The sequence below is a fragment of the Triturus cristatus genome, chromosome 3_2 (genome assembly GCF_964204655.1).
Source record: "Triturus cristatus chromosome 3_2, aTriCri1.1, whole genome shotgun sequence".
NCBI lineage: Eukaryota > Metazoa > Chordata > Amphibia > Caudata > Salamandridae > Triturus > Triturus cristatus.
Genome location: NC_140584.1, coordinates 1,155,638,030 through 1,155,656,724, shown reverse-complemented (window position 1 = coordinate 1,155,656,724; position 18,695 = coordinate 1,155,638,030). Strand labels below are relative to the sequence as shown.

Here is an 18,695-nt window from a genome sequence, read left to right as displayed (position 1 = left end):
GTCTGATTACTTGAAACTCGTCGTGAAAAGGGAGCTTTCTTCCTACTGTCACCCCCGATGCACCCTCCTTTGTATTGATCATTTGTTCTATATCTGAATTATCTGATTCTGTTGTGTCCCCTTGATCGCTGATATTGGGTAATCCTTTCTTATTTTCCAGAGCTTTATTTGATGTTTCATACCTTTTAGCAAAGGTTAACACCCTTCCCATAGTATAATCGCGTTCAAATTTTTCTTGCTTACGTTGTCTTATTTTTCCTTCATAGGCCTACCATCTTTTGCCCATTTGCATTCTTAACTCATCCTGCCGTTTCTTGTCACCATCTTTAGCAATCTCAGTCTCCAATTCGTCAATTGCTTTCCGCACTTTCTCCTGGTCACTCCTTGCAAACTTGATCAAAATCAGCAGCATGTCTTTGCATGATCCTGCCGTATATTCTGCCCACTCTTCTAATAGCTGGGGGTCCGTATTCTCATACGTGGGGACAGTGTAGATACGAAGGCCCCTCGGGACCCTGTTCACCTCCACGTAGTTTTGTAAGAAAGTGGCTTTCCACCACTTCCGATCTTCGCTCTCGTGCAGTCTTTCCAAGTTGGAGAACTGCGTGCTTAGCGTTGTTGGTAAAGCACGGGACTCCCCAGTCTTACTGACTGTCACACCATGCTGTCTTTTTTAAAACATTTCTAAAGCCGCCTCCTGGCGATCAGTATCGCTATACATCCTTTAGCGTTGCCCACTTTGCGTTCTCCAGAGACCAAATGCTATCTCCGGGTACCCCCTCGCTCTGCTGCCACACTGTATATTACGCCGCCCCCTACCTGCAGGGGTGTCAATGCGTATTTCCGTCACAGTCCAATACATCTGTGTGTCAGCGGTGCATGAGAAATTATATTGTCGCTCCTCCTGCACCATACTCCTGCACTCGCGAGCGGGTGCTGATACGGCGGAAGGTGCCTCCGCCAATATTGCCGCTTCTTATCCTTTCTCGCTACCAGAAAAGACACAGCACTCACGGGGAGAGTCTCCAGCTTTATTGAGACTCTTCAACGCACCAGACGCATTTCGGCAGTCGCCTTTCTCGATGGTACGAGGGCGCGCCAGAAACGGACATTTTTTATACTTTATTTACAAACCACATTTCCTGTTTCCAGACAGTGACAACATGGAAGAGGGACCAACATTCATGTTACAATGTGAGCGCCATCTTAGCCTAGGCTGATATTATGTAGCTTATGGCACATTTGGAAGTACAACACCGATATCGGCACAAAGATCACTCCCAGTTCACTAAAAACGCATTTAATAATGAACTGTCAAAGGCAAATCTGACAAGGGGGCGGGGAACGTAGTGTTGCAGACGAATGAGGCCTACAACATTGAGGCATTAAGACAACTAACGGGCGCCCAAAGTTATGAGAAGGTGGAGAAAAAGGTCTACCTGAACAGCATCTCCACTTGTCATCAGGTATTAAAGAAATGGTACTAAAAGGGGATGCTGACTTCGGATGAGTATCTATATCTGAGGTGCTTAAATCCATTGACTCCGAGTTTTTATCACCTACCTAAGGTACACAAGGATAGCATGCAACCTCCTGGTAGACCAATTGTGAGCTCACAAGGGAGTCTATTAGAGCATATATCTGTGTATATTGACCATTTTTTAACTGATTTTGTGAAATCTTTGCGTAGCTATATTAGAGACACTAAGGATTTCTTGGGACATGTGGAACAAATGGACTGGCAGGATGGTGACTGTATGGTAGTATTGGATATAGCTAACCTGTACACCAATATAGCACATAATGATAGGATAGAAGCTGTGAAATCATTTTTGGATACACAATCTGTGAAATTTGTGGACTATAATCTAATGTTGCTAGAACTTCTAACATTTTGTTTACAGAATAACATCTTCTTGTACCAGGACCAGCACTATCAATAGCTAATGGCCATGGGCACCTGCTTCGCCCCCAGCTATGCGAACCTTTTCGTCGGCTGGTGGGAGAAGCAGGTGGCCGGGTCGTCTGACAATGTGAAATGGACGGAGAGGATAGTGGCCTGGTACAGGTACATAGATGATCTCTTTCTGATATGGAGGGGATCTATTGAAACTGCATCCTTGTTTGTTAAGACCTTAAATCAAAACATTAACAATTTACAGTTTACAGCAGAGATGAGCATGACAAAGGTGAATTTTCTTGATTTGGACGTGTTTATTACAGAGGGAAAATTTGTACTCAGCTGTATGGTAAACCTACGGCTGGGAACTCTATTTTACACTTTGATAGCAATCATCCTCCCAGATTGATCTCGAGTATCCCCTATGGGGAGTTACTAAGGATAAAAAGAAATTGTACCAACAATGATGACTTTCAGAAAGCAAGCATAAAAAGTTACAAAGCTAGAGGCTATGGAGAGCAGTCATTAAGAGACTCGCTGGCCAAAGTACAAGCCAAATCGAGGCAGGATCTATTGAAACCTAAGAATATCACTAAGGAAAAGGGACACTTTAAAATGATTACGACTTTCTCTAGTGGGGCGGTAGAGCTAAGAACCATACTGAGAAAAAACTGGAATCTGTTGCGATCGGATCCAATGAATGATAATGATACCCCAGTGCGTCCAATCCTTACCTTTAAAAGAGCGAGGGCACTAAGGGACTCGCTTACGAGGATTCACTTTGTACGAGCAGTTCCAAAACCATTCGGCGAGGCTCCTCATGGTTTTTTCCCCTGTGGAAGATGCAAAGCCTGTAGTACAAGTAAAAAGGTGTTGTCATACTTAGTGAAGGGGAGTGATATACCACGCTGGCTCAGGAAGTTTTTAACTTGTAGTTCCCTCTACACTATATTGTTTGACATGCCCCTGTGGGCTAAGATATGTGGGCAGTACGATCCACCAAACTAAGGTGAGGATCTTAGAACATCTGCGAGCAATAAAAAATCGAGATATAACATACCCTGTAGGGCAGAGGTCTTCAAACTTTTGGATGCCGAGACCCCCCTGTCAACATTTTGAGGCGTAAGGACCCCCTCCTGACAAAAATGTCTAAACCTGTTGACTAAATTGCGTGGGATGAAAATGTAAGTGAGGTTATGTGATGCCACGTATTTTGGGATAGCATTGCTTCATTATTTTGACATTTGTTACACACAGTAACACTGAGGAAAGATTTCACCCAATCAGTACCCATTTATAACCAAAATACAGCAATTATCATCAGAAAGATTTCAAGTCAACCTTTGTTAAGGGCCTTCCACTCTGCAGCAATACGTTCTGCCACATTAGAAGCTCACCTGGCCCTGACCGGGAGAAGCAGGGGTCCCTTAAAACCCTGGCGGTTTTGTGCAGAGTTAAGCAGTTTACCCATGCAGCTTTCCTCTCACCCCCTCCCTCCCTTCCATCCCTCTCTCCTCTCCTAACCCCGGATCCCTCTCTCATTTTGCAGGCCATTTTCTTTCACCCCTTTTTACAACTTCTGAATTCTCCCCATTCAACCTCTCCACCTTTAATCACCTCTTGCCATTCTGTCATTTCAATGCCCTCATCTCTAACAGTCTCTCACATTTATCTCATGGCCTCTCTGGCCCTGTCACCTCCCGTGCCCCTCAGCACTTCTCATTCACCTCGTCTCTCCATTCAAATTTTTGTCTATTTGTATCTTACACATCTCCAGTCCCCCCATTCATCTTTCACATCTCCCCTTTGTTCTAACAGAAGCCCTCACCTTTGGCTCACACTCACTTCTTGCGTGTCCACACTTCTCTTCGGCAATTCACATTTCTCCTCATCCCTGACCTATTCAATCAAATTCTCTCACTCCCTTGCTGTCCTCTCTTATCCTCTCATCACCAAGCATACGGGTCGGACCCGTATGCTCCTCTCGGCAGGTGCCACTCTGCTTATTGTTCCCTAATTCAAGAAGGCATGAGTTGTCTGTCTCGCTGTTTTGATGCAGGCCGCGCAGTTATGGAACTTGCATCCTCCTTTGCTTCGTTCCACCAAGAATATATTATCCTTTAGGAAGATATAAAAACCTTTCTCTATGCTCTGTAGGTTACCCCATTTGGCTGGTTCTCCTTCTCCTTCTATGTGTTTCTCATTTGCCTTCAGGCAGTAGATAGTTATTATCCCCAGGACTTCTTTTGGTAACAGTAGCACACTACAAATGTAAATAATAGGCAGAAGCAGGGTAGCCACTAGACCAGAACTTCAGAGGGGGGGCTAACACTCCCAGTCAGGGCTGGTCCTAACGCTGGTCGCACCCGGTGCATCAGTCTTTTTTGATGCCCCACCCTCGTTTCCTCCTTCTCCATGAATTACTTCACTGCCACTCACCAACAATGCACCGCATCTATCTATAGCACCTTTCTGACAAACATTTCATTTTTTATAGCACTACTCATAGTTTACTCACACTCATTTGTGGGATCTGCATGGTACATATTCTTTGTAGCAGGCACATTAACCCTCTGCACTGTGTGGGTGACAAGAGTGCCCATGTGAGTGCACGGTGAGCGATGCAACTGTGTGAGAGTAGGACAAGAGGAGTGACTGCAGGGTGAGTGAGGTGGCGTATGAATTTGGGTGCGAATGCAAGTTCAGAATGGGATGAATGAATGTATGATTACTTATGGGCTTGTTTGAGTGAGTTGCATATTGAGTAGTGAAGGGGACAGGTGAGTGAAGTGTCACATGAGTGCAAGATGAGTAGTTTACTCGTGTGACTGCAGGTTGAGGTATAGGGTGAGCAGCACAAGTGCATTATGAGTGCAGAGTGATCACTATGAGTGCAAGGTGAGTGGGTGAATGGTGCAAGTGCATGGTGATCAGTGTGAGTGCATTGTGATCGCTGTGACTGCAGGGTGAGCGTGAAAATGAAGGGCGAGAATAAGGAATGAGTTGTCTGAATGGAGGGTGCATTCCCAGACCCATGAAGTAATGAAGCATGTTATTGACGGCGGCGTAGAGTTTAAGATCTAAGTTAAACTATTGCGGCATTAATCGGAGATCGAGGGTGAAGGAAATAAATAATGTACTGATCCTGCAACAAAATTCCAGTCCTATGGTTAGGGTTGCCAGCAGATTATTTTGATGGCCCAGTCGGTACAAAAAAAAGCAGTCACCTAAAGCGGTATTTTCAGCGCTTATCTGTGCATACTTCCAACAGCAAATATAAATAGAAAGCACTTTGAATTGTGTTCTAGGGCTGCCTCAATGATCCATGACTGATAAGTAAAGAGAACATAGACAGAAAAGTCACATAACAAATGCATACATATTTTTATATTTCTAAGTCTTTTTAGTACCAAGAGGAGATCTTTGCAGGCTCTTTAAACAAAAAACACAGCAGGCATTTTTCTTTTGGCAAGCCTACTTTGTATTCCTCTCCATGAAATGCATTCTCACTCTACAGCAGTAAATGTAAAATACAAATGTAAGGAATAGGCTGAGTGGGGATCCAGGGGGTACTGGAACCAGCAAAAAAACCTAAGCCTCTGTAACCAGTTTGCAAAGGCATGTAAAAATGCAAATGGTCTTTAAAGACCTGTGAAAAACACTGGGGTGCCGGAGATAAGACTCCAGACACTGCCCAGCTGAGCCCCCAGCAGCTCAAGTTTCACTGCAGCAGCCTGAGACACAGGACGGGGGAAGTGTGGGTGGGGGCTGAAGCCCTTGGGCCTGGACGGAAGTGTGACTGGGAAGGCGCGACCCCCTTTGCATCACTCCACGGCCCCCCTGGGGGTCGCGCCCCACAGTTTGAAGACCCCTGCTGTAGGGAGATATTATCAAGCTGCACATAATTGCAATAGAGATTTACTCACCTACTTTGCACTAGACCATGTTCCAGCCAATTTGCGAGGAGGAGACAGAGTGATGAAACTAAGAAGGCTGGAGCCAAGGTATATTATAGATCTAGGTTCAAAGGCCCCAGGGGGACTGAACAGTAGGGAGGAGCTTGCAGTACATCAAGGATAGAGGGATCTCTTCCTAGCAGTGGTCCTATTTTCTATTCCAATTTGTTTAGAATTGGGAATGATCATCAAATAATCAATGGATTAATGGATATGTTAAGTACTCTGGTGAAGGAACTGTTTGAAGAAATGTATAATTGAATATTTTAGATAATGGATTAATTGAGTTTTCTACTTTCATTAGAGTTGTGATCTCCAGCATAATCATCATGAACACGTAGATGGAATTGGGAATGTCACTGGGTGAAGTGTGGGGGAAGTGTTAGGGGAGGGACCACTGGGTATGTGAGGGCGGTAGATTAAAATCACTGTGTATGAGCTTGCCTATTTAGGGCTTGATTATGAAAGTGTGGCACATAAAGGATAGTCTTATCTATGATGTTATAGAAATGGCAATGCATTGGCCCATTCAGGGCTAGATTTTGCTGATTTGCCTTTGACAGTTCATTATTAAATGCGTTTTTAGTGAACTTTGTGCCGATATCGGCGTTGTACTTCCAAATGTGCCAGAAGCTACATAATATTAGCCTAGGCTAAGATGGGGCTCACATTGTAACCTGAATGTTGGTCCCTCTTCCATGTTGTTACTGTCTGGAGAAAAGGAAATGTGGTGTGTAAATAAAGTATAAAAAATGGCCGTTTCTGGCGCGCCCTCGTACCATCGAGAAAGGCGACTGATGAAACGCGTCTGGTGCGTTGAAGAGTCTCAAAGCTGGAGACTCTCTCCCCGTGAGTGCTGTGTCTTTCCTGGGAGCGAGAAAGGATAAGAAGTGTGTGTGTATATATATATATCTCCACGAAAAAGGAAGAGCCCACAGCTTCAGCAACTTTACAAACTGACATCTTTATTCTGTCTGAATCACGTGGCAGCTTTAGCAACTCTTTTATACCTTACACGTTTCGGCGCCCAGCGCCTTGGTCACAGCTGAGTTGTATCTGGTCCCAGTGGTCATGTGGGCTTTTCTTCAGACCACAGTTCCCAAAATGCACCATTCTGCAAATTTTCGATATATATGTATATATTTTTTTTCAGTAGAAGTTCCCAAATACGCGAATAAATGTACTCTCAAAGCACAAATTGTATTCTAACTGAAGGATGATTTATTATGCTTCTCCGCTACGCATTTCGGCTGTAAACAGCCTTGGTCAGGGACGTTTTGTGAATGTTACTGCCGGTTGCTCTGCTGATGTACGTACCACCTCTCTAGGGTCCGAGGTGAGGCTTCGGAGCGTTTGTTCAGTGGATATATATATATATATATATATATAACGCTACAAACTGCCCGAACAGTGAGAAGCACTCTAACACCGGCACTGACTTCAAGTCCTTTATTAGTCATCGCCTGCTGATACCTTGAGCAGCTGTACACCACATACGCCTGACGCGTTTCGAAGATCCAAACTTCTTTCTCAAAGGCTGGTGGTAGTGAAACAGGTAAGCACAGTCAGGGTTCTCGCCACACTTAAATCCACATCATTGCGCATCATGTGATTGATTGCTCTGTATGAGACAGCGCAGCGTGTTATGGGAGTGGAAGTCCCATTAGAGAGGGCCAAATGTTCTGCCGGAAGATTGCAAGCCCGTAGATGAGCCTCAGCAGGTGGGGTACCTTTATCCTGGTGTCGGTGCTCCGCATATCGGATCTGTAAAATCACAACTCCGACGGCTCCCTGGGTTCCCGGGGTGGTGCTTCTCGGCGGCGGGGCTGCCGCCAAAATATAACGCTACAAACTGCCCGAACAGTGAGAAGCACTCTAACACCGGCACTGACTTCAAGTCCTTTATTAGGTACAGGTACCATCGCCTGCTGATACCTTGAGCAGCTGTACACCACATACGCCTGACGCGTTTCGAAGATCCAAACTTCTTTCTCAAAGGCTGGTGGTAGTGAAACAGGTAAGCACAGTCAGGGTTCTCGCCACACTTAAATCCACATCATTGCGCATCATGTGATTGATTGCTCTGTATGAGACAGCGCAGAGTGTTATGGGAGTGGAAGTCCCATTAGAGAGGGCCAAATGTTCTGCCGGTTTGTAGCGTTATATATATATATATATATATATTATCTACTGGCGGTCGTCAGTAGATAGTTATAGTTACAACCTTGTTTACATAGGAAATCTCAAAATTCTATTTTGAATAACTTTGGCGCCGGTTGACGAATCCTCGCGAAATTTTCAAAACTAATGGGGCGCTCCGTTCAGCTCCTACCCTGAAAGTCTCGGGGTGATTCGTCAAGCAGGGGCCGAGAAAAAAGGGGGGTCCCAAAACGCGTTTTCCCCATGCATTTTTCCATAGGACCTTTAGACACAGCTACAGCCTGAACGGCTGAACAGAATTACTTGGTCTGGTGTAAATCTGTTCAGTATTTCCTGAGAAAATAGCATTTAAAAGCATATCAATATCTATACGCGCGCACCGTGCGCGCGCGCACGGTGTAAAAGCTGAAAAAAAAAAAAAAAAAAACATAGCATTTAAAAAACCGTTATAGTTACTGCAGGCAACTATAACTCACGCGACTGCAATCCTCTGCTGATGACGTCAGATATTACATCACTGATGACATATGTGTCTTTCTGAAAAATAAATATTTGTAATATATGTATAGCTAAAGATTAATGGAAGAAGACATGGGTAAATAAGTGTCTAAATACAGTGATGTAATATCTGACGTCATCAGCAGAGGATTGCGGTCGCGTGAGTTATAGTTGCCTGCAGTAACTATAACGGGGGAATTTCATTGGTTTTTTACGAGTGAAATGTCCAGCTAACTATAACATGTGTGAAACCTATGGTTTTTTAAGTGAATTTGCAAGGTTTTTTAAATGTGAATTCGTAACTATAACGTGTGTGAAACCTATGGTTTTTTTCAGTGAATATATATATATATATATATATAGGACCAAGATCCCCCGCCTTGCAGAGGAAGAAAGCACACACGGGACTTCAATGGACAGCAAATTATTCCTTTAATTAGGCGCAGACGCGTTTCATTTTTGGGAAAACTTCTTCAGTGTCGCCAGGAACAGTGCGAGTGCCTCTCCCGCCCTCCTTTTTAAGCAACCAGGCTCGCTGCGATTGGTTCGAGGCATTGCTGACGTTTAGGCACCGGAGGAATGCAAAACCAGGACTCCGGTTTCGCACGGAGCAGACGCCTTGCGTTAGTACTAGCCCCAGTGGGCGGTGTCCGCTCCTCTCCCTTCAATGGCCAACAAGTTCTTTCAGGCGGGCGGTTTTCTTGCGGCTCGTTGTGTCCCTCACCCCTCCGCTTGTGATTCCAGCAGGTAAGCGGCGTGTCCTGGCATACCACAGCAGTTGTAGTAGTCACAAAAGTTGCCACCAATAACACAGGACTCTCAAGGGGGTGGGCGCTTCAAGGGATGTTCGTGGCAGCATCCCAACATGTAGGACCAAGATCCCCCGCCTTGCAGAGGAAGAAAGCACACACGGGACTTCAATGGACAGCAAAATATTCCTTTAATTAGGCGCAGACGCGTTTCGTTTTTGGGAAAACTTCTTCAGTGTCGCCAAGAACAGTGCGAGTGCCTCTCCCGCCCTCCTTTTTAAGCAACCAGCCTCGCTGCGATTGGTTCGAGGCATTGCTGACGTTAAGGCACCGGAGGAATGCAAAACCAGGACTCCGGTTTCGCACGGAGCAGACGCCTTGCGTTAGTACTAGCCCCAGTGGGCGGTGTCCGCTCCTCTCCCTTCAATGGCCAACAAGTTCTTTCAGGCGGGCGTTTTTTTTGCGGATCGTTGTGTCTCTCACCCCTCCGCTTGTGATTCCAGCAGGTAAGCGGCGTGTCCTGGCATACCACAGCAGTTGTAGTAGTCACAAAAGTTGCCACCAATAACACAGGACTCTCAAGGGGGTGGGCGCTTCAAGGGATGTTCGTGGCAGCATCCCAACATGTAGGACCAAGATCCCCTGCCTTGAAGAGGAAGAAAGCACACACGGGACTTCAATGGACAGCAAAATATTCCTTTAATTAGGCGCAGACACGTTTTGTTTTTGGGAAAACTTCTTCAGTGTCGCCAGGAACAGTGCGAGTGCCTCTCCCGCCCTCCTTTTTAAGCAACCAGCCTCGCTGCGATTGGTTCGAGGCATATAAATATATATATATTCACTGAAAAAACCATAGGTTTCAGGGCTGTTATAGTTATCTGGAGATTTCACTTGTACAAAACCATTGAAATTCCACTGTTATAGTTAGTTGTACTCACTATAACTCGCGTGCCCGCAATCCACTGCTGATGTCACATATGACATCATTCATGACATGGTCAGTGACATCACTGATGACATCATCCAGTGAATGTGGTTTGGTTAGTTAGTTAAAAATGTATGATATATATAGCAATCTGCATTGAAGAATGAGTGGATTTATAAATATAAATATCTGCATGGAGGATTTTATAGCAGTGTGATTGACTGTTTACCTGACTATTTTATTGTGTCTCACTAAATATATTGGATAGTGACTAAACTGTGTGAATATCTGTATCACTTTGTCAGTTGTTGTGTAAACTGCTGTACCAGTTGGTTACTAGCTATGTGAAAGTCTATATTAGTTGTTGATTAGTTAACTGAGTATTTGTATGGGAGAGTGAATGTGTGTGTGGTTCGGTGGGGGGGTGTGACTGCTGAAAGATGTGTGAATAGTTGATTCAGTAGGTATATGAGGTTAAGACTACATGTTATAACAGTTGTTTGGGTGAGTGAATATCTTTATGGGTGTGCTGATGAGCAAATATATCTCTTAATGGTACATGTCCAACAAACTAGAAAAATAAAAGGCAGTGTATGTGACAGTTGTTGTATATAAATAAGTATACATAAGACTCAGTGATTGTATGAGTGACTGTATGGATAACTGTATACTTGTAATAGTGATTTTATAACACACTAAGTATGAGTTACTATCTATATGAATAAATTAAGTGGTGTTTGTATAAGTGTGTAGCTGAGTAAATGTAAGTAGGATTCGTTGTTTGCATAAATGAGTTGGATGACTGCATAAGTGAATAGGATGTGTGCTGGTGTGTAATGTCGATATAGGTGTATAAGTATATTTGATAGTGTTCTATTGATCATTGACAGCATGTATGTGTGAATCTATAGGTAAGTGATTAGATGTGTGTGTAGATCTTGGAATCACTGAGTGGGTTTTTAGAAACGTGTATTGGTGTGTCAATGGATTCAAATATGGTACTCTGTATTTTACAGTGAGTGATGAATGGTTATACTAGTGTATGACGAGGTGTATCTGATTGCCACGTGGATGATGTCATCAGTGATGTCATTTGAGATGTCATCAGTGATGTCATTTGAGATGTCATCAGTGATGTCATTTGAGATGTCATCAGTGATGTCACTGACCATGTCATGAATGATGTAATATGTGACATCATCAGCAGTGGATTGCGGGCGCGCGAGTTATAGTGAGTACAACTAACTATAATGGATGACTTTCAATGGTGAAATGTCCAGCTAACTATAACAGCCCTGAAACCTATGGTTTTTTCAGTGAATTTCTAAGATTTTTTAAATGCTAATTCCTAACTATAACATGTCTGAAACCTATGTTTTTTTCAGTGAATTTCGAAGGTTTTTAAATGATCATTTTTAAATGTAATAATAGTTATATGTATTTTTTTTACTAATGATTTTTACAGTTTTTTAACTGTTTATTTTTACAAATTTTAATTTTAAAATTACATGATATATTTTTAATATAAATGGAAATAAAAATGTTTTTTAAAATATTGAAACTGAAATATTGGGGTTTTTTTTGTTGAATATATAAGTGCGGAACTATAAGTGTGTTGGTTAGTTAGGATACTGCATGCATAGTGGATAGGGGTTTGAGGCAGTCCATGTGCTAATGCCTGGCTCGCTGCATGAGTACTTGGATACTGACTGAATGATTAGAGTACTGCAAGGAGAGTGCCTGGGTGAATTTATAAGTGTTAGAATTACTTTTCAAAATCAGTACTGGGCTGAAGGATGCAGCACTGAGGTCTCTCCTGATAACCGGTGAGTAAATCGGAATTTGTAGTGCGGCTGATTTTAGATGAATATTTTAAAGTTCCAAAACTGGACACTTAGCAAAATTTCCAAGTGAAACCAGTCAATGTTAGCCTATGGAAGGAAATTCAAGTTACTGGTAAGTACGGTTAGAATTACTTTTCAAGATCAGTACTGGGCTCAAAGATGCAGCACTGAGGTCTCTCCATTTTCACAGGAGTACTATTAAACAGGAACAGGGGTGGGAGCACACCGCTTCAAGTCCCAGCAAGGTTCGCCTCTGGCATTGTAGTAAATGCAGTTTCAGTTACTTGCTTGCTTCAAAAGTGTTTGAGTGTTTCGCCATGTACCTCTCACAGGCATGCGGTTGCTTAATCCACAAGCTCATCAGCTCAATGACTCACGGAACTACTATTAAACAGGAACAGGGGTGGGAGGCAATGATATCCTATGGAAGGAAATTCAAGTTACTGGTAAGTGCGGTTGGAATTACTTTTCAAGATCAGTACTGGGCCCAAAGATGCAGCACTGAGGTCTGTCCTGATAACAGGTGAGTAAATCGGAATTCGTAGTTTGGCTGATTTTAGAGGAATATTTGTAAGTTCCAAAACTTCACACTTAGAAGAATTTCCAAGTAAAACCAGTCAATGTTAACCTATGGAATGAAATTCAAGTTACTGGTAAATACGGTTAGAATTACTTTTCAGGATCAGTACTGGCCTTAAAGATTCAGCACTGAGGTCTCTCTTGATAACAGGTGAGTAAATTGGAATTCGTAGTTTGGCTGATTTTAGAGGAATATTTTTAAGTTTCAAAAATCGACACTTTGAAACTTTTTCAGCAAAAAGCAGGCAATGATATCCTATGGAAGGAAATTGAAGTTACTGGTAAGTACGGTTAGAATTACTTTTCAGGATCTGTACTGGGCTCAAACATGCAGCACTGAGGTCTCTCCTGCGAACAAGTGAGTAAATCGGAATTCGTAGTTCAGCTGATTTTACTTCGGTCCAGTGTATATATAGAGCCACTTTCCTACACCATCCCCTCCTTTCACCACTGTGCAAACACGCCCTGTGGCGCATTTCAAGTTGGGGAGATAATTCCCCTTCAATCTTGAGAGTCTGTAGTGTCCAACTAGCCCCCTAGGTACATCCTGTAAGTGCCACAGAGCTTCGTAGCAGAGAGATGTAAAAAGGCGCAGGGCCTGCACCACCTCTCTGCAACGCAGCGCAGTGGCACTTCCTGGAAGCACTTGGTGGACTACTTGGCCCCCAGGGTCCCTCAGGATTGAAGAGGAATTTTTTCCCCAACTTAAAACGCACCACAAGGCGTTTTGCACACATCACCTCAAGCCCCGTCCCCTCCCTTCACCAGTGTGTAAACCCGCCCCATGGCACATTGTAAGTTGGGAGATTAAGTCCCCTTGAATCCTGAGGGTCCCTAGGGTCAAACTAGCCCACTAGGTACCTCTAGTAAACGCCACAGATCTGCGTTGCAGAGAGGTGAAAAGGGGTGTGGCCTCTGAACACCTCTCTGCAACGCAGCTCTCTGGCGCATTCTGGAGGAACCTGGTAGGCTAGTTGGCCCCCAGGGACCCTCAAGATTGAAGGGGAATGAATTCCTCAACTTAAAACGCGCCACAGGGCGCGTTTGCACAATGGTGAAGGAAGGGGGTGGGGCCTGAGGTGACATGGCTGCAAACACGCCCTGTGGCGCGTTTTAAGTTAGGGAATTAATTCCTCTTCAATCCTGAGGTCCCCTGGGGGCCAACTAGCCCACCAGTTACCTCCAGTTTGCACCAGGGAGCGGCATTGCAGAGAGGTGTTCAGAGGCCACGCTCCTTTTTACAACACTCTGCAACGCAGCTCCTTGGCGCTTATTGGAGGTACCTGGTGGGCTAGTTGGCCCCCAGGGGACCTCAGGATTGAAGAGGAATTAATTCCCTAACTTAAAACGCACCACAGGGCGTGTTTGCACACATATCACCTCAGGCCCCGCCCCCTACCTTCACCACTGTACAAACGCGCCCCGTGGCGCATTTTAAGTTGGGGGATTAAGTCCCTTTGAATCCTGAGGGTCCCTGGGGTCCAACTAGCCCACCAGGTACCTCCATTAAGCGCCACAGAGCTGCGTTGCAGAGAGGTGTAAAAAGGGGCGTGGCCTCAGAACACCTCTCAGCAACTCAGCCCCCTGGCGCATTCTGGAGGGCTAGTTGGCCCCAGGGACCCCCAGTATTGAAGGGGAATTCGTTCCCCCTCTGCAAACGCGCCAGGGGGCGCGTTTGCAGTGTGATGAAAGGAGGGGGCGGGGCCTCCTCCCCGATCCCGTAAAAAAAAAAAATGTTTTTTTAAGAAGGGGGTCTGTGTAGCCCCCCTTCTTTTTCTTATTTTTTGGCCCTGGGGACCCTATCCCCCAGGGCCTGCCCCTTAATTTTTATTTTTTAACTGTGGAGGGGGGCCGCGTGGCCCCCCTCCTGAGGCCTTAATCTTCCCCGGGGACCACATCCCCCGTGGTCAGCCCTTTTTAAAAAATGTTTAATCCCCCGGTGCCTGGCCACCTTGTTTAATCCCCCCACGGTCCCAACCAGCTCCCGCTTACTGCGGGAGCCGGCATTGCTTTTCCACATGGGGAGCAGCTAACATGCTGCTCCCCATGTGGAAAAGCAATCTGCTTTGCTTCATTGAAGCGAGAGCAGGTTTCCCTGCTCTCGCTTCAATGAAGCAAAGCAGTTTGCAATGGCAGGGTGGGTGCCGCGAGGCTCCCGCCCTGTCATTGCAAACAACAGTGTCCCAGGGGTGGGCACCCCGGGACACTGCAGGAGCCGGCCCTGGGTGGTGGCGGTCACCAGGGCCATCATTGGCTCCAGGGGGGGGCCGCGCGGCCCCCCTCCCACTTAATTTAAAGCTCCGGGAGGTGGTGGTCCCCGGGGCTTGGGGGTCCGTAACGGACCCCCTATTTTAAATATTTAGTGCCCCGGGGAGGTGGCAGTCCCTGGGGCGTGTGGGGGGGGCTCGAGCCCTCCCACACAGGGTTTTTATTTATTAAACAAGCCCCGGGGGTGGCGGTCCCGGGGCTGGGGGGGCTGAGAGCCCCCCCACATATTTCACAAAAGCCCCTCTGGGCCCCCCATTACTATAAAATATTGCCCCCGGGACTTGGCCCCCCCCCTGGGGGCTAATTGTGAACGAAGCGCGGGAGACCGCGCTTCATTTTTTTTTCGGGGAGCGGGATGCGCGGATCCTAATGCATCCCGCGATATAAAAAAAAATATATTTTTTTTTGGGGCCTTGGGTATCCTTGTGGGACCCCCTGAGCAGGCGATGGTTCTCTTCAGGAATAGATTCGGTCGTTGTGCTTTGCTTATTCATATCCAAAAGCCGACCAGATAGCCTTTCTAAATTACAAGATCTTTCAGGTAACCTCGGTGGGTAAAATGCTCCCAACGGTAAAGCTCTGATTCCTTCCAAACTACCTAACTTATTGTCATCAAAAAGCCAGCTTGCTACATTATTTCTATTAAGATTGATTACCACACAATCCCGCTAAATACTCTTAGGACCTTGGCCGATCCAGCCAACGCGTCTTGCCATTATAATATGATTAGATGCTAATAAACCTCCCTCAGAGTGTCTCGAGCACCAGTATCTTGCTTTGCGGATTAGCTCTTCTGTGGTTTTTTTATGATTTAACTTAAGGTGTGGAACCCTAGTGTGAATCGCGACTAGTGGGGTCGCTTCCGGGGGCAAATGAACTCTAGTCTGACTCATCTCACTGCGCAACCTAGGCAAATTAACCTTCGTAATTATATCCTCTTTCTCACAAGATTCAATGTTTCCTTGCCTATTTGAGTTACTTCTAGTATTCAGTTCCTGAGTACAGGATGTTGATTTCCGGGGATCAGTGCCAGAACCAGAGATAGTAGAACAATCTGTTCTTCCAAAGTTCCCACTAACCACATTTGATCTATTTGGGTTATTAATTCCTAAAGGTTGTTCACTCCGACTTTTCTGACCCTTATCTCTCTCATTTTGTTGAGAGATATTCCTGCAGGCCCCCCCGTCCATGTTTTCTCAAGAGATCATTTATTCATAATGCCATCTACCCCATGTTTCATACATTTAACCAATTCAAGTCTTAACGTCTCAAACAAAGTGTCAATATGAGTCAGTATTATGCCCTGTGATGATAGCTCCAGAAGTGACGGAGGGCCGAACTGCGGTATTTAAGTCACTGTCAAGCGTCGCCTGGGTGACAGGAGTTTTTTTCATGGCACCTCCTTTGGTTCCCTTGACACCTTTCTTTCTTTTAGCCTTTGCTACAGTCCAGGGCTGTTCAACTAGGGTGGGCCCTGGCATATTGGTAGTAATAGTCCCCGATGTCATCTCCAAAGAGGGGGGGCAACACAGAGGCTTCTCCTAACATACCATCATTTTCAAGAACTTGGGCCTCCATAGAATTATTAAGATTGGCCGACCCGATAGTACAAGGTGTCAACAAGAGGGAAGTACCAACCAACTCAATCACATCTCCCATCCCCAGTTGGGCTTCAACATTGTGGATCTCCGTCGTAATAGCACCAACAGCATTCGTTAAATATCACATTATGGATGCACAATTTCGAGGTATTTTCGCTTTAGTTTTAGGCAGGTCGTTTAAGCATGTAGACTTGCGCTTACCCATACTGGTGACCACGGGTCAGGGGGATTGCCCAGCCCAGCCTCTGTCAGCCGCTCTGGGAGCAGTAGTCTCCCGCGCCGCGATACTCTGGGTCCAGTCCTTGCCCCCAAACGGCAACTCCACAATAAAAAAAAGCAAAGGGCAGATTATGCAGTGCGAGGGCGTGATTTGTAGAGTGGTTGTATAGCACTGAAACTCGAATTGCCAGATTTTCAGGGTTTTGTAGGTCTCGCCTGAGCCAGCGCTTTAGCGCTGCTCTGGCGAGAGCTATAGAAAGCGAGATTTGGAAGTGCAAACAGGCCGCCAACTACAGTGCATGTGCGTCGAGCGCGCGCACCATTTGTCTGCGTGCTGATCACTTTCGCGGCGGCTTTGATGTTCTCAGTGAGCCGCGCGGCCACTGAGAACATCAAAACTGCCGCGAAAGTGATCACCATGTGCCACCCCCTCCCGTATCCCACTTCCTGCTTGTGCTTCTGAGAGTTGAAGAAACTGCAGTAAGTGGAAGCTACAGAGAGTATTCAGGCACTGAGATCCGGGTTATTTATGTTTTCGCTGCTGCCTTCATGACTCCTGAGAGAGGGGGTTGAGAGGACAGTGCATAGTACAAGGGGTAGTAGAGGCAAGCCATGGATCACAGACGTTGCCACTGGTTAACAGTCGTCAAAGTCAAGCGTTTTCAGCTGAATGAGTGTTTTAGTCTTACCACTAAGTTTCATTACTTTAAGCCTATGTCTTCCTCTGTCCTGTCCTCCGTCTAGTTTCAGCCTTGGAAGCTGGGTGTCTCTGGGAATGGTTAAGTTCATTCTGGCTTTAAAAATTTGGCTGGACTGTGCCCAGGGTCCAACTTGGTGGTGATGTGATTATCACGCTGGATGTCGAATGCCTTTTGTTTATAGCCTCCCTCCTCCACTCCCCAGGGTGTGAGCTTCCCAGCGTGTGGTGTCTTTGCACTGGCATGTGAAGTTGCCTCCCTCTGAAGAGTGCCTAGCTGACGTCAGCCTCACGAGGGAGGGTACAGAGAAGACTACAAAGGGCACCTTCACTTATGGTGCTGGTATGGCATTTTCTAATATTTAACCACGTGTGAGGAAGGGTACAGCTGTCTTTGTTTAATGGAACACCCAATGTAAATATTACCTTGGACTTACGGTCCCGAGAAGAACCTGCACACACTAATATTGGTGTTATCTAGGACTGGTGCTATGAAATGGATCGTCTTACTCCACAAAGTTCACCAGTGGCCTCTGAAAATAACAGCGCACAGGCCCAGAAGGCCGCAGAAAGGTTGCATCTTCACCCTGGGCCTCCTCGGCGTGGCGTGTCATAGTTCACAGCTCCTTACTATTCTGTGTGGATGTTGCATGTGCTGGTTAAGAGTTTCGTCTGAAGCTGAGTTTTCATATTTTATCCAATAAACGGTCCGCACATGCAAGTACATTCAGGTGGCCCTAGATTAGTGCTCACTAGAACAGGCTGGTATTTTTTCAGAGTTTTTTTTTCTTTGTGAGTACTTAAAAAGCGTTCCCTTATGCCAGGTAAACTTTCATATTTTCAGGAAAAAGCCAAAATGAAAATTTCGCAGATGCTAAAACGTAGGCTTGCCTCAAGGAGTAAAAGAATACGCATGATGGCTGAGTCACTGGGGACAATAGCAAACGGAGTTCTGCAACTTATAGTGGGGTGCTTTTGCCATGCCTTCCATGCCTCCCAGCATCCAAGGAAATGAATTCTCCTGCAGTCCATGTCTACCTCTACACCTCTCTCTACACATCTCTCTCTCTCTCTCTACACACCTCTCTCTCTCTCTCTCTACACACCTGTCTCTCTCTCTACACACCTGTCTCTCTCTCTCTACACACCTGTCTCTCTCTCTACACACCTGTCTCTCTCTCTCTCTCTCTCTCTCTCTCTCTCTACACACCTCTCTCTCTACACACCTCTCTCTCTCTACACACCTGTCTCTCTCTCTACACACCTGTCTCTCTCTCTCTCTCTCTCTCTACACACCTC

The 18,695-nt window shown here is 45.6% G+C and overlaps 1 protein-coding gene across 1 annotated transcript in view; it reads left to right on the top strand.

The window, feature by feature from the left end:
- SCRN2 (secernin 2) overlaps window positions 1–18,695 on the top strand; it is a 172,681-nt gene that overhangs the window by 58,918 nt on the left and 95,068 nt on the right. The window lies entirely within an intron of this gene.